This window comes from Aedes aegypti, chromosome 3, assembly GCF_002204515.2.
Source record: "Aedes aegypti strain LVP_AGWG chromosome 3, AaegL5.0 Primary Assembly, whole genome shotgun sequence".
NCBI classification, from domain to species: Eukaryota; Metazoa; Arthropoda; class Insecta; order Diptera; family Culicidae; genus Aedes; species Aedes aegypti.
In genome coordinates, this window is record NC_035109.1 from 56,132,254 (window position 1) to 56,147,185 (window position 14,932).

A 14,932-nucleotide genomic window follows, 5' to 3' on the forward strand; every position below is an offset into this window, starting at 1 on the left:
CATTCGTCTGTAAACTTGAGTCGTATAATAAAGCTTTATTCCGCATTCCAAGCACTGTAATGCATTTTCAAGAGCACGGATCTGGAGAACCGAACATCCGTTTGAGCTGAAAACCAGCTAGTGACCAATCGATTAAGTTTTCAGCTTAAACGGATGTTTGGTTTTCCAGATGCGTGCTCTTGAAAATTCGAACTTTGGCTTCGATTCATCTTCACCTTAAGGTTTTTATAGTATCGTGCAAGAATGCCAATTTTATTTTCAGCACTATTCTATTGAATGAAGCATGGCCCTTATATATTCAGAATTCACTATTGTTTTCAGTTCATAGCAATCGCAATGCAATATCTAACCGAATCAATTAGTAAGACTCAGAGCTCGTATCAAATACAGAGACAACTAATCTCTCTGGCTGTGGTGCTAGGAAACGTATCTATAAAAGCACTTCGCAGTTGAAAGCATACGAGCGTGTGGGGGACAAAAGTCCATTTATTTCAGCTCTTGCATACAGCTTTCATTTAAGCTGGATTTCATGGAATGTAGATGAAGAGCACACAATTCCTCAAATTCACCTTGGACGTTAGTTTTCTCCTATCCAATTATTCTTCTTCTTTCTAGTGCTACATCCCCACTGTGAATGAGTCTGCTTCCCACCTTGGTGTTCCTATGACCACTTTCATATTTGTTAACTGAGATCCATTTTTGCTATTGTAAGGACTGTTCATTTTATAAAGTGGACACCTTGTGCATGCTGTATCTTTTTTATTCATCAATGCGGTTTTCTGCACATCGTTCGACTAGTATTGTACAATGTTGTGATAATAAAAATTCTCCAAAATAATTAAAATTCACACAAATATGGGACAACGATTATAACGGTCGATTTTTGGAGGTTATCAAAACCAATGATCAGGCGTTGCAGAATTCGCTTTCATTTGAGAATGAAGCACGATCAAAGCAAGCAAAGAAAAACATCCCATCTGTTGCGGTCCACGATCGTCATTGTATCGCAAGGTGTAACAAGTCTGATAAATGGAAGCAGCGAGCGAGAGCCCCAACGAGAGAGCGATGATAAAATCCATTTTTCTCGCTTGTTTACCGTTGGGGATAGGTGTTTTTCTTTACTGGCACGATAAACAATCCACGAACTTCCAATAGCAATAGTGCCCCCCAGGCTTGGAGCATGTTTAGAGGGGTTTTATCATGCACTACTATCCCCCCAATCTGATCAAACTTGTAGCAGTATACGATAAACAGTCTCTCATAATGTGCAGCATGTTATGATAGTTACAGAGAGCGATACGTGAGAGATTCTCTCAATTTTCTCAGGATTCAATCCCTGCCAATGATTGTTAGAAATTGGCTTAAAAATTCGATAATTTATATTTTTTATTTTCAAAAAAGGCTTGTTCTTCAAAAGCATCATCAATCAGAAGCCTGATGGAAAAAATCAAGTAATTTTTGGAGCAACAATTTTACAGATATAATAAAATCATTTTTCCCCTATATATTTTAGAGAAAAATATTTTAAATTTCAAGGGAATTGATATGAGTAGAATTTTTTGGCTAAAAGTATGTCCTGACGGAAGTGCTAATGCAGTGTTAATATGAAAAATAACTTACGCCTTCATAGAGTTAGTTATTTAGTCCCTACGCCTCATTTAAGGCACAATATAAACACAATTGCTTTATTCTCAGAAGACCTTTCAAAGTTTATTGAAAATCATTAAAACAACACTGCTGTAATAAAATCGATTTTATTTTTTTCATTTTATTTTCATAATATGTCATTCTAAGATTACCAATTGAAATATACGGAGAAAACCGTTTGCAATTTGCTGTATATCGATAAATATGCGTACATGATTTTAAAAGTATGAGACTTTTTAGTAAAACTACCATAAACAGTAAAATTTATACTTAAGACTGTGGTTTAAACTCACGATTTAGCTCTCGTTTATACAAATACATATTCTTTAGCAATCCAAACTAGTTTTGAACACGCTTTTTACTTTTCTCTTTTGCTGGGAGTGAAAGGATGGTGTATCAGCAAATTTCACCATAAATGGGTAAATCACTAAAATTACTAATATCAGAGAATGGTGGCATATAATTGATTTTTTCAAAGCTTTACCTTTAGTAGAATAGTGAAGAATACAAACATACTATTTGTTCATAAAAAATAGGATTTTTGTTTTGCGAAAAATAATGTTAAACTTTGACGAACTGCTTTTCTTAGTAGTTTTTGGAAAAACTATTTAACTCTTCAACCAAAAGCTTTTTCTGAGATCATATATGTTCCTAGTATTATAGAATAATAGTTCAACGATGCACAGAAAACCGATTACGATTTTATAAATAAATAAAAAAGATATAGCATAAACAAAGTGTCCACTTTATAAAATGAACAGTCCTTATTATCGCATGGCACGTAGATATTATAAGCCCTCGAAAGACGTGAAAAATTTGAATCAAAAAAGATTCTCGACCGGCGGGATTCGAACCCACGACCCTCAGCTGGCCGACGCATTTACCGCTACGGTCATCTGGGCCTTTTTTTTTTTTTTTTTTAATTTCTTTATTAGTATCATTCCAAACATTACATTCATTATTTCTTATATCTAGGTGTTCTGTGTTATTAGACAACACTATCATCCTAATTTGGTAAAACAAATCTAAGATTTTATTAACATTTTGTTAACAACATATTACATTTCATTTGCCGTAGCAGTTCAGATTTTTTACAGGTGAGTTGATTTCATCTGCTTATAAGAGAAAAAAAAAGTAAAAAAAAAGTGAAAAAAAAAGAAAAAAGAAAAAAAAGAGTAAAAAAAAAGTAAAAAAAAGAAGAAAAAAAAAGTAAAAAAAAAAGAAAAAAAAAAGTTTTTAATATACTTAACCTAACTTAACCTAAACATATAACGCATTAATCGTGGCAATAGAAGATTGTAACGATTTTTGCCTGAAATTATTGATTATTTTATTTGACATTTGTTCCAATGTTTCAACATTGGATATCCTATGTAACTCATTGGTACTATACCAGGGAGGAAGCCTCAGAATCATTTTCAAAATTTTATTTTGAATTCTCTGCAGAGCTTTTTTCCTGGTTTTACAACAGCTAGTCCATATTGGTACAGCATACAACATGGCTGGCCTGAAAATTTGTTTGAATATCAAAAGCTTGTTCTTAAGACAAAGTTTAGATTTTCTTTTAATAAGAGGATAGAGACATTTTACATATTTGTTACATTTGGCTTGAATGCCCTCAATGTGATTTTTGAAAGTTAAATTCTTATCTAGCATGAGTCCTAATACTTAACTTCATCTGACCAATTTATTGGAACCCCTCTCATCGTGACAACATGTCTACTTGAAGGTTTCAAATAAAGAGCTTTTGGTTTATGTGGGAATATTATTAGTTGAGTTTTGGAAGCATTAGGAGAAATCTTCCATTTTTGCAAGTATGAAGAAAAAATATCCAAACTTTTTTGCAATCGACTACAGATGACACGCAGGCTTCGTCCTTTGGCGGAGAGGCCTGTGTCATCTGCAAACAAAGATTTTTGACATCCCTGAGGTAACTCAGGTAAGTCAGATGTGAAAATATTGTATAATATTGGTCCCAAAATGCTGCCTTGGGGAACACCAGCTCTTACAGGAAGTCTTTCAGATCTGGAGTTCTGATAATTAACCTGAAGTGTACGATTTGACAGATAACTTTGAATTATTCTAACAATGTATGTTGGAAAATTAAAATTTTTCAATTTTACAATCAAACCTTCATGCCAAACACTGTCGAATGCTTTTTCTATGTCTAGAAGAGCAAGACCAGTAGAGTAGCCTTCAGATTTGTTGGAACGGATCAAATTTGTTACACGTAAAAGTTGATGAGTGGTCGAATGTCCATGGCGGAATCCGAACTGTTCATTGGCAAAAATTGAATTCTCGTTGATGTGGGCCATCATTCTGTTCAAAATAACCTTTTCAAAAAGTTTACTGATGGAGGAAAGCAAACTGATTGGACGATAGCTAGAAGCTTCTGCAGGATTTTTGTCTGGTTTTAAATTGGAACAACCTTAGCATTTTTCCATTTGTCAGGAAAATATGCTAATTGAAAACATTTGTTAAATATATCAACTAAAAATGATAAGCTACTTTCTGGAAGTTTCTTGATGAGGATGTAGAAAATTCCATCATCGCCAGGAGCTTTCATATTTTTGAATTTTTTAATAATAGTTCTCACTTCTTCCAAATCAGTCTCCCAGGCATTTTCGAAAACGTTCTCTTGATTGAGAATATTTTCGAACTCCTGAGTAACTTCATTTTCAATTGGACTAGTAAGTCCTAAATTAAAATTGTGCGCACTTTCAAACTGCATAGCAAGTTTTTGAGCTTTTTCGCAATTAGTTAGTAATAATTTGTTTTCCTCTTTCAATGCCGGTATAGGCTTCTGAGGTTTTTTCAAGATTTTAGATAATTTCCAAAAGGGCTTAGAGCCGGGGTCCAATTGAGAAATTTTATTTTCAAAATTTTTGTTTCTTAAATGTGCAAAACGTTTCTTGATTTCTTTCTGCAAATCCTGCCATATAATTTTCATAGCAGGATCACGAGTGCGTTGAAATTGCCTTCTTCTCACGTTTTTAAGACGGATCAAGAGTTTAAGATCATCGTCTATAATCACGGATTCAAATTTTACTTCACATCATCAACATCAAGATTAGAGTCAACATACGTTTCATATATATTCCAGTCGGCTCGTAAATAATTGAAAGTGGAGCTGATAGGATTGAGAATCGCTTCATGCGATATTTGAAATGTAACAGGGACATGATCAGAATCAAAATCAGCATGAGTAACTAATTGGCTACAAAGATGACTAGAGTCGGTTAAGACCAAGTCAATCGTAGATGGATTTCTAGAAGAGGAAAAACATGTAGGGCTATCAGGGTATTGAATTGAGAAATATCCTGAAGAGCACTCATCAAATAAAATTCTGCCGTTGGAATTACTTTGAGAATTATTCCATGACCGATGTTTGGCATTAAAGTCACCAATGACAAAAAATTTTGACTTATTGCGAGTTAATTTTCGCAAGTCAGTTTGAAGCCAATTAACTTGCTGTCCAGAGCATTGAAAAGGCAAATAGGCAGCTATGAAAGTATATTTACCAAACTGTATTTCAACAGAAACACCTAAAGTTTCAAAAACTTTAGTTTCAAATGACGAAAACAGTTGATGTTTTATACGCCTATGAATGATGATAGCAACTCCCCCACATGCCCCATCAAGTCGATCATTACGATAAACAAAAAAGTTAGGATCTTTTTAAATTTGGATCCAGGTTTTAAATAAGTTTCGGTAATAACTGCTATATGCACGTTATTGGCTGTAAGAAAATTAAACAGCTCGTCCTCTTTACCATTCAGAGAACGAGCATTCCAATTTAAAATATTTAAATTATTATTTGGATCCATTAGAAAAACGTAATCCAATAACAATTTGATTTGTAAATTTTACACCTACTTGGACTGCTTCAGTCATAGTGGTGGCTTTGAACATTGCATCAATCATTAGATTCAATTGTTCAGTTAGAAAATTAAAATCAGAGGCAGACATATCATCTGATGATTTCCCATTGGAATTTTCGGTAGACGAAGAAGCGGGGTAGGAGTTACCTGTGGCGGTAGGGTTTTTTCCATTTGATTTTAAACAAGTAGAATGGGTACTCATGGAACGAACAGGGGAAGAGTTCAAATTACCTGCTACGATATCGGCAAAGGATTTACCGTGGGTAGATACATTCGAAATTGAAAGATTCGAACGGCTACCCGACGGATTAAAATTTGTTTGTGAATGAGCATGATTATGATCTTCCTGGTGGGTATGATTCCTAATCAAGCGATCGTTAACTGAAAAATGAGCATTGTTCGATACTCTACCAGGCAAATTCCGGAAACGACCGTTATCGTAACGGATATTATCCTTCATCTGCTTGGCACGAGCCTCAACGACTCTTTTGCGTGAAATGCATTCCCAAAAGTTAGCTTTGTGAGGGCCCTTGCAATTGGCGCATTGAAATTTTCTGGTATCTTCTTTCACAGGACAGTCGTCCTTAGCGTGAGAAGAACCTCCGCAAATCATGCATTTAGCATCCATGCGACAATTTTTTGTACCATGACCCCACTTTTGGCACCGACGGCACTGAGTGGGGTTCTGGTAATTTCCTCCAGGTTTCTGGAAATGTTCCCACGTCACACGGACATCGAACATAAGTTTAGCTTTTTCTAAAGCTTTAATATTATTTAGTTCTTTTTTGTTAAAGTGAACTAAATAATATTCTTGAGAAAGCCCTTTCCGAACAATGCCAGATTGGGTTCTCTTTTTCATAATGATTACTTGGACTGGGGAAAATCCAAGTAAATCATTTATTCCATTTTTGATCTCTTCAGGTGACTTATAGTCACTTGAGAGACCTTTCAAGACGACTTTGAACAAACGTTCAGTTTTGTCGTCATAAGTAAAAAATTGTGCTTCTTCTCTTCAAGATATCTGAGAAGAAGTTCGCGATCTTTAAGAGTTTCCGGCAAAACGCGACAGTCTCCTTTCTTTGCGATTTGGAAGGAAACCTTGATTCCCCTAATGGAGTTCAAGATCTCCTGCCTAAATCCCCCAAATTCGGAACAACTGACCACGATAGGCGGCACTCTTTGCTTCCTCACTTGAATCAAAGAGCCTGGGCTAGAGGCTGCTTCGATTTGGTGTTCGGAAAATTTGTCTAGAGCATCGAACTGATTGCTCATTTCAATACAATTATTCATTTCACCCTTGGAAGAAACTTCGCATTCCGGGGAAGCGTCCTTTCTTCCATTCTTGCCACGTGTAGTGACAGTTTTAAAACCCACTTTTTTGGAAGGAAGTAGTGAATTCAGAGATTCACCCTTCCTTTTGTTAGTTGTTGATACCATGTTTAGTTAATAAACGAGAAAGACGTGACCTTCGAGAGGTTTTTTCCCTAGACGGTGTCCAAGAAGGATTACCACCGCTAGCTTTCGCCAACGGGTCCAACGAAAAATCGAAGGCACGGGTCCAAACAAGGATCGTAAAGGGATCAATAGTAGAAAAAATAGTACTGAAAAGTACTGTTTAAGTAGCACTGAAAAGTACCGTTTTTAATTTTAGCACTGAAAAGTACTGTTTGTGTAGCACTGAAAAGTACTGTTTTATTGCTTTAGGTAGTTTTTAAGAAAACTTCCAAGAGCAGAGAGAATTCGTGTACGCACAGCACGAAGGTACAATGCGCACTGTCATCTGGGCCTTGTTTATTTTCAATTATATATGCGAGACTGCCATCATCGTCCGCAATCGGATAGGATATTCCCTCGCTGGCGGTACCGTGCGCATGATACTCTCGCAATTATATCTGCTAATGATATTTTAATATTCTTCAATGCTAGACAAATATGATCTGGTATCAAGGAACGTTTAGAGAGCCAACGATTATCTACTTCAATGGCAGTTATTAGCTTCGTTCGTTTTTTCCCAATGAAATAATAATAAAATTGAGTTTTGCTTAGCTTGGTTAGAACATGTTGACTTTGAGGCACAGCGTGGGAAGTGTACTAGATTTATCCAAGTTAAGTATAAAAACTTAAATGTTTGTTTTGTTTTCGCACTATTTCCTTCTTTTTATGTTATATCCAGGAATTGGATTCTGAGGACTTTTGTTCCCCACTTTTCGCTCTAGGTAACAATAATGATTCGCGACACATCATGAGAGTCTATTTATCGTCTACTGATACAACTCTGATCGGGGGATAACAGGCCATGATAAAACCCATCTAAATAAGCTCCAAACGTGGATGGTACTATTGATATCGGATATTCGAGGATTATTCATCATGCTAGTAGGAAAAAAACATCTGCCCTTAATGGTAAATATGAAAGAAAAATTGATTTTATCATTGCTCTCAAGAGAAATTACAAATCTTGGATCGATCAGAAGATCTTTTTCTTTGCTTGCTTTGATCGTGCTGCGAAATCAAATGAGAACGAATTCTGCAATGCCTGATAAGTGGTACTAGTATGGCCGTATGGCTATACGGCCACACTAATACTATTGCAAAATTAGTGCTTAGCGCGCACTAATGCACTAATGTTAACTCCTAAAATCAATTTATTTCAAAATTGTTTTTTTGTACATCAAAAATCTATTGTACCGTAATCCGGGGTATCATTGATCAGCGGGGTAACATTGATCGGAATGACTCACCTCATCAAAAGTTCGTATTATCATTTATTGATGAAACATTTCCGAATCATGCATGGTGCTTCTCTTTCTTATATTCAGTAGCTAATAAAAGTTGATATTTTTGTGAAAATTGCGTTTACCTTATGCGTAAATTTGTCAACTTTTCGAAATAATGATTTTAACTGTTAAGGATGAGACTACCGAAGATTCATGTCTAACATAAGTTCTGCAAACGATATAAGCAAGCAAAATGTGAATCTTACTAAAAATGACATCGTCGAAAACGATTCCGTTGTCGAAATTTGTATAAGTATGCTCAATTAGGCAACATTACCGAATTACTGTTAGGAATGTAAAATTCCCTTAGGAAATTGCCTACCTTTAGGCGTATTCCGTGGTTCGAGGTGTTTTTATTTTTAAAATAACTCAAAAAGTAAATGTCTTGTAAGCATTTGGTCTTCATATTCGGCTTCAGGGGCCATGATTTAAGTAAGTAACGACATTTTCAGTATTACCGAACGTTGTTTATATAGGTGATCAATGTTACCCCATATCAACTAAATCAAAAAATCGCCTTAAACATTTTTTTTAACATGCTTAAATTTTTCAATAAACAAAATACAGTATATAGTCTCAAGCTATGGGTGACAGTACTTGTTTTAAAAATATAAAACCTGCAACATTTGCATTTTCAAACGAAATATTGAAGAAACATTCAGAAAAATGATCAATGTTACCCCGGACTACGGTACCCTTTTTCTAAAGCCGAATTTATTTCCTGGTTTTCTTGATAATCATTTCATTCCTTTGGGTGTGGCTAGGAAATTTTATAGCATAATATTACACTATATTCGATTGAATAAAATTGGAGAATCGGCGCAAAATCGATCACTCACGTGGTTTTCACATGAAATTACAGTCAACTCTCCATAATTCGATACTGAAGGGATCATCGAGTTATAGAACACAAAACTTGTGCAAATACAATCCAAGAGACCATCTAAGTAGTCATGAAAACCAACTTTTACTATGATTCTCTAACTCGATATCGAGATACGGAGTAACGAGTAAGGGACAGCTTACACAATATGAACGCCGCGAGTGATGTGCGGTGAAAACGGTGTTATCTTCTTTTTCTTAGCATTACGCCCTCACTGAGCTTTCTTTGCCAAACTTGCCATTTTTTTTCGCATTCGTATAACGTATGGTGGGTACGATTGTACTCTATGCCCAGGGAAGTCAAGGAAATTTTCATTAAGAAAAGACCGGGAATCGAACTCAGACACTTTCAGCATGGCTTTGCTTTGTAGCCATGGGCTCTAACCACTAGACTAAAGAAGGTCTCCATGAAATCGACGTTATATTATTTTTTTTTTTGCTTTGTACCCCTAGCTTTAGATAGATGGGAGTCGACTCAAACAGAAAGAAATTCATATACTTAAATGTACACAAAAACCTAATCCTACGTCAAAACAACACTTAACTGTGACACCCGCTTCAACACAGTTCCATCACATCTTTCAAATCAACAGTATGTGCATACCCTCGGATGTGATTCAAATCAAGATTAATCTTCCCCCCGGTCAGAATCCAGTCGGTGCCAACTTTTTCAATCTGCCAAAATGGGAAAAGTCGCAAATCCTCCACCGCATTACATAATCCGGGCAGCCAGCGGTATAGAATAGAACAGCAGCGTGCACTCGAAACATAACTCAACTCTCGCCACTAGATTAAACCAAACACCAACCAAAACGCGGACGACGTTCGCTACAGTGGGCGACACTTGTTTAGTTGCGTTCCATTTTTTCTTTCGAAATAGTGGACTGAAAATCAAGATATTAGTTTTGCTGTAATTTTTTTAGTCGTGGTTATACGATAATTAATATTCTTTCGAACTTATTCATCAAGCATGTAAAATAGGACTTAAACTTTCATATCAAATATAATTCAGTTGAAATTGAACGATAAAATTTGGATTAAACCGATTTTTTCGACAAGTTTGCAGTCTATATAGACAAATTATTCGTTTCTTTTATATGGCAAAATGCAATTCTTTTCTGAACCACCGAAAAATAACTTTTGAGCATCGAACATATTATGAACTTTATTGATGAGCAAATAAGTTGCCATACAAGCTGACAAACTTGCATGCAAGTTGGCTGAAATAGTCAAATTTTGCATTTTTAACAGTCAATATCTCAAAAACTATGCTATGATATTTTTGACTCAGCAACCCTTAATTAAGTTAATAGTGGTATTTTGGTGCTTCAGACAAAAACGTGTTCCGCAGTGTAATTGCGTGTTTGGTATAATGGTTATTTGGCATAATGGCTGTTTGCCCTAATGATTGACTTAGAATGAACATCGGATTTTTGAAAGCTATATACATATTTGAAAGTAGTAAATTGGCAAAGAAAGTTCGCAGTTAATAATAAAGGGAACGCATTTCGATGCAGATCAAGCTCTGTCCCAGTTTGGACGTAACACGTGATGAAACTTTCTTGGCAAAAGAAGGGAAAATTTAATTGCAAAATATTTAAAGGTCTTATCTAAATATCTAATTGCAGCATAATGCAAAGATAGCCAATATACGAGAGCAGATTATTTTTCGTTTAAAATGTTTGAGGCTCTCACGCAATTTTTTTTTCACAGCATAACTCAAATGAACAACACATTTTTGAAAGAAAATATTTGTGGCAAAAGTTTTGAACGATTCAATATAAGTTTTAATTTTGGAAGTGTACACCAAAAACACTGTACATTATCGAAAAAAGGGAAAATTTGTGATTGAAATACAGTTAACTCTCCCTTACTCGATATTCTGTATCTCAATATCGAGTTAGAGAACCATAGTAAAAGTTGGTTTTCATGGCTACCTCGATGGTCCCTTAGATCGCAGATACACTGGTTTTGTGTTCTGTAACTCAATACCTCCCTAACTCGATGGTCCCTTCAGTATCGAGTTATGGAGGGTTGACTGTTATATTTTCTCCAGCATGTCTCGAAAAGAGATCATGTATTTGCAAAAACAAAAATATGTTGAATATTGGCAGATTCTAAAGTAATAATCATTATAGCAGCACGTCTTGCAAGAATCGATAAAACAGCAAAATATAAAAATGGTTAACATTTAGTGTGGACAGGGAATTTCCAAATCTTAAGAAAGCGGACCGCTTTGGTTGTGGATACAGCTTTAAGCTAAAATTAGATTTTATTATTAGTGATCTCATATATAATGTTTTACAAATGTTCATACAATTTTGGTGAATACCCTTATTTTCTATATGGATCCTGTCACGCACGCAAACCCTGGTGTAATCTTACTTGACCTAGCGTTTAGAGTAGAGGTTAGAACAGTCATTTCAATCCTCACCTTAGCCGTCTATCACGATATGACAAACTAAGCCTTCAATGTTTGGTTCATTAACTTAGTAGAGTGATTACTGATTTGCTATGCGCGGAGAGTGTTTAACTACTGAAAACCATAGAACAAAGGAACGTATACTAAATGCATTGCAACTAGGAGCATATGTTTGCCTCTATATAGTTCATCTTATTATTCGTTCCGCACGAGATCATTCTAAATCAATACTAGAAATTAAGAAATTCACAAATTGATGGAGCTAGTTCAATTTTTGGATAATTCAAATTATAATAAAACTTTTATAGAGGAGAAATTGCAGCTTTAGATCTTCTAATCTGCAAATCATCGCTATGACAGCCAGACGTCTAGATGACATTTTATTTCTTTGACATTTGTCGCGTATTCATTGCAGCGTTATCCAAACGGGGGGCTTCACCGTTACATTTAGCTTAACTTAATAACGAATTCCTACGCCCTTTAATGTACGGTTACCCCCTGGAATAGCTTTAAAAATCCTCGAGAGTTGTTCGAGGATAACTATGAGAAACTTTTCCAAGTTCTATACGATTGATTCAACCTATGATTCCCAATTTCCTACGAATTTCTGATTAAAACACCCTTGGAATTTTCCAAACATTATATGGTTTGACACCTGTCAACACTACAGCAATTTTTCCAGGAAATCATTCGTAAGTTCTCACTTTAATTTCCTGAGAATTCCATCTGATGTTTTTCAAGGATTTCCTTCGGAAAATATTTCGGGATAGTACCCAGAGTTCTATTGATTCTTATTATCGTAACAATTTATTTAAGAAGACTCCTTAAACTGTTTCAAGTGTCTATGAGTCATTTCAGATATTCTTATTCATCGGAGCTGACATTGGAATCCACCCAAGTTTCATCAAAGGATTTTCTTTAAAAATATCTCATGGATTTTTTTTTTTCAAAAAATAAATGTAAATGAAAAACCGAATTTAATACTATACCATTTAATTCATCTAGAGTTTGTATTTTTTACAGATACGCCTATTTCTCAACTGTAAGGCCGTCTTCAGTGTCGTGTATTAGACTAGACTTCCTTTGTGTTTACTTTTGAATCCTACTTGAAATACCTCAAAATATATTTGAAGACTTTCTTGAAAAATATCCCAAAGAATTACTTTGGGAATTCCAAAGGAATTTCTTAGGAGGAATATCTGGAGTAATTCCTGAAGGTATCATTAGAGAGATTCCTCGTAAAAATCATAAGAAATTCTGAAGAACAATTTTGTAGTAAATCCTAAGAAATCCCTGGAGGTATCTCTAGAGAAGTTTATGGTTGAATTTTCGAACCTGTTCTAAGTTTTGGAGAATGTTCTTGGGAAGTCGACGGAAGAACAACCGGATAAAATCCAGAAGATTATGGGGCTGTCCATTAATTATGTAAGACAAATTTTTGGATTTTCAACCCATCCTCTCCCTATGGTAAGATTGTTTGTATCAAAGTTAAAAATAAATTGGGTGGCGCATTGAAACGTAGAAATATTCTTAAAACCAAAATAAAAAAAAAATACAATACTTAACAAAAAAATAAATAATCAAGAACTTTATTAAGAACAACACTCGATAGTTTTTGTTTACAGTAAACATAAATGAAATTACAGTTTAAATTAATGAACATAAGTCGCACAATAAATAATGAACGCTCTTTATATGGTTAGAGTAGAATACAATTTGAAATCGGTGTATCTCAAAATCCAGATAATTTCACAACTTAGGGTCTTCAGTAAAGTTGTTCTGGATGTGGAGCGCTATATAATGGTGCCTCATTGAAATCGGAATTCGACCTCCAGTTGACGCTAGTAGGCATGGAACTTTTTCTGTTGTTTTGCAGATAATTCAGGAGTAGGGAAAGTGTACCGGTTATGGCTAAAGTGGTTCCCTATTTGGTCATACGTGTTTTCTCGAAAACTTTCACATTTTCAATATTTTTGTGTGTGTTAACATCAAGAAATATTTGATATAAACTACTTAAACACACAGAATGATTAAAACCCCATTCATTGATTCCCTGTGCAACTTCGATTGCTCTAGTCAATCACGGAGTAGCAACTACGAATTGTACGGTCATATATGCTCATGCTCATGCACATGCTCATTAAACACACAGAATGATTAAGAATTTAGAACAAAAACACAATATATCACGTATTGCGGAATAGTGAACCATTATGTTCATAACTGGTACACCTACCCCATTCCCACTTAGAAGAATGGCGTTTTTGGCAAAGTTGTTCGGTAAGTTAAGAGCTATCATTGTTCGAACTAGTTGATTCAAAATGTTGCCACCAGCATAAAACTTTATATAAAAATGGTCACTAGCGCAATTCTGCTAAGTGGTTTTATGATACAATAGTTCCAAGCACACAACCACCACCAATCTCTTGGCTAGAATATTGATAGGTTTGATAAATTTGTAAATCAAAACTCTCATGCATATTATCGCCGCCTGCGCCTGGTGGCAGAATTCCACTGCATGTTGTCCTTTGAGCTACTGAATAATTTTCCGAAGAAACCAACCATGCAGATCTTCAGGATCTATAAATATAATATGTTACAAACGTTATAAGATTTATGTAGTTAAAATTAGAAAAAGCGCCTCTACTGGCCTCTACTAAATAGATGATTCTAAACTCTTAAGGGTACATCGTAGTAAGTACTAAAACTTCGCCAAAGACAGTACTGTGTTTTCTCTAAACACATACAAGATATCAAATTGATGAAATCCTATAACGTTTTGCATTTTCACAAGTGCCATCTATCTGTGGGAATTCTTTTTGTTTAGGAACAAAGGGTGTTGTTCAACGAAACATATTTTAACGGCCATCACTACCTTTTTGGTCTCTGAATGAGTAAAATTCCGTGCTATGTCCTATTTTCATGACATTTCGTGAAATATTTCGATATGTCCTTTCAAAACCTGCCTTCTGTCTTCTGAAACCCAGCTCTTCTAATCATGATTGAGTCACCACGAACTGATTTTATATTCTGTTTTGTTTTAATTAATTCTTTTCGATATTTTTTTTTCTAATGTCCTGATTTATGGAAAACATAATTAAAGTGCAGCTTGGCTAAATGATTAGTTTTAGCATAACTACGACCAATGATTATCTAAGAATTTCTGATCCATGCTTGAAACTTGGCTAAACGAATGTCGACCACTGTATGTGCCTTATTTCGTAAAAGTGCCGCTATAGCTAACTCGCGTGCTACATATAAAAAAGCTACAAAACCACCTCGAATGCTCGCCGGGTGACATGTCACGTTCTAACATCACTTTT

At 35.2% G+C, this 14,932-nt stretch overlaps 1 long non-coding RNA gene across 1 annotated transcript; it reads right to left on the reverse strand.

Annotated features, from left to right (window-relative positions):
* Positions 1–11,408: 11,408 nt before the first annotated feature.
* LOC110679501 lies at positions 11,409–11,686 on the reverse strand. The gene is made up of 3 exons (XR_002502533.1): positions 11,622–11,686; positions 11,505–11,577; positions 11,409–11,446 (listed from the first exon to the last, which is right to left on the reverse strand). It is a non-coding gene; the product is annotated as an uncharacterized LOC110679501 (long non-coding RNA).
* Between the last annotated feature and the right edge of the window lie 3,246 nt (positions 11,687–14,932).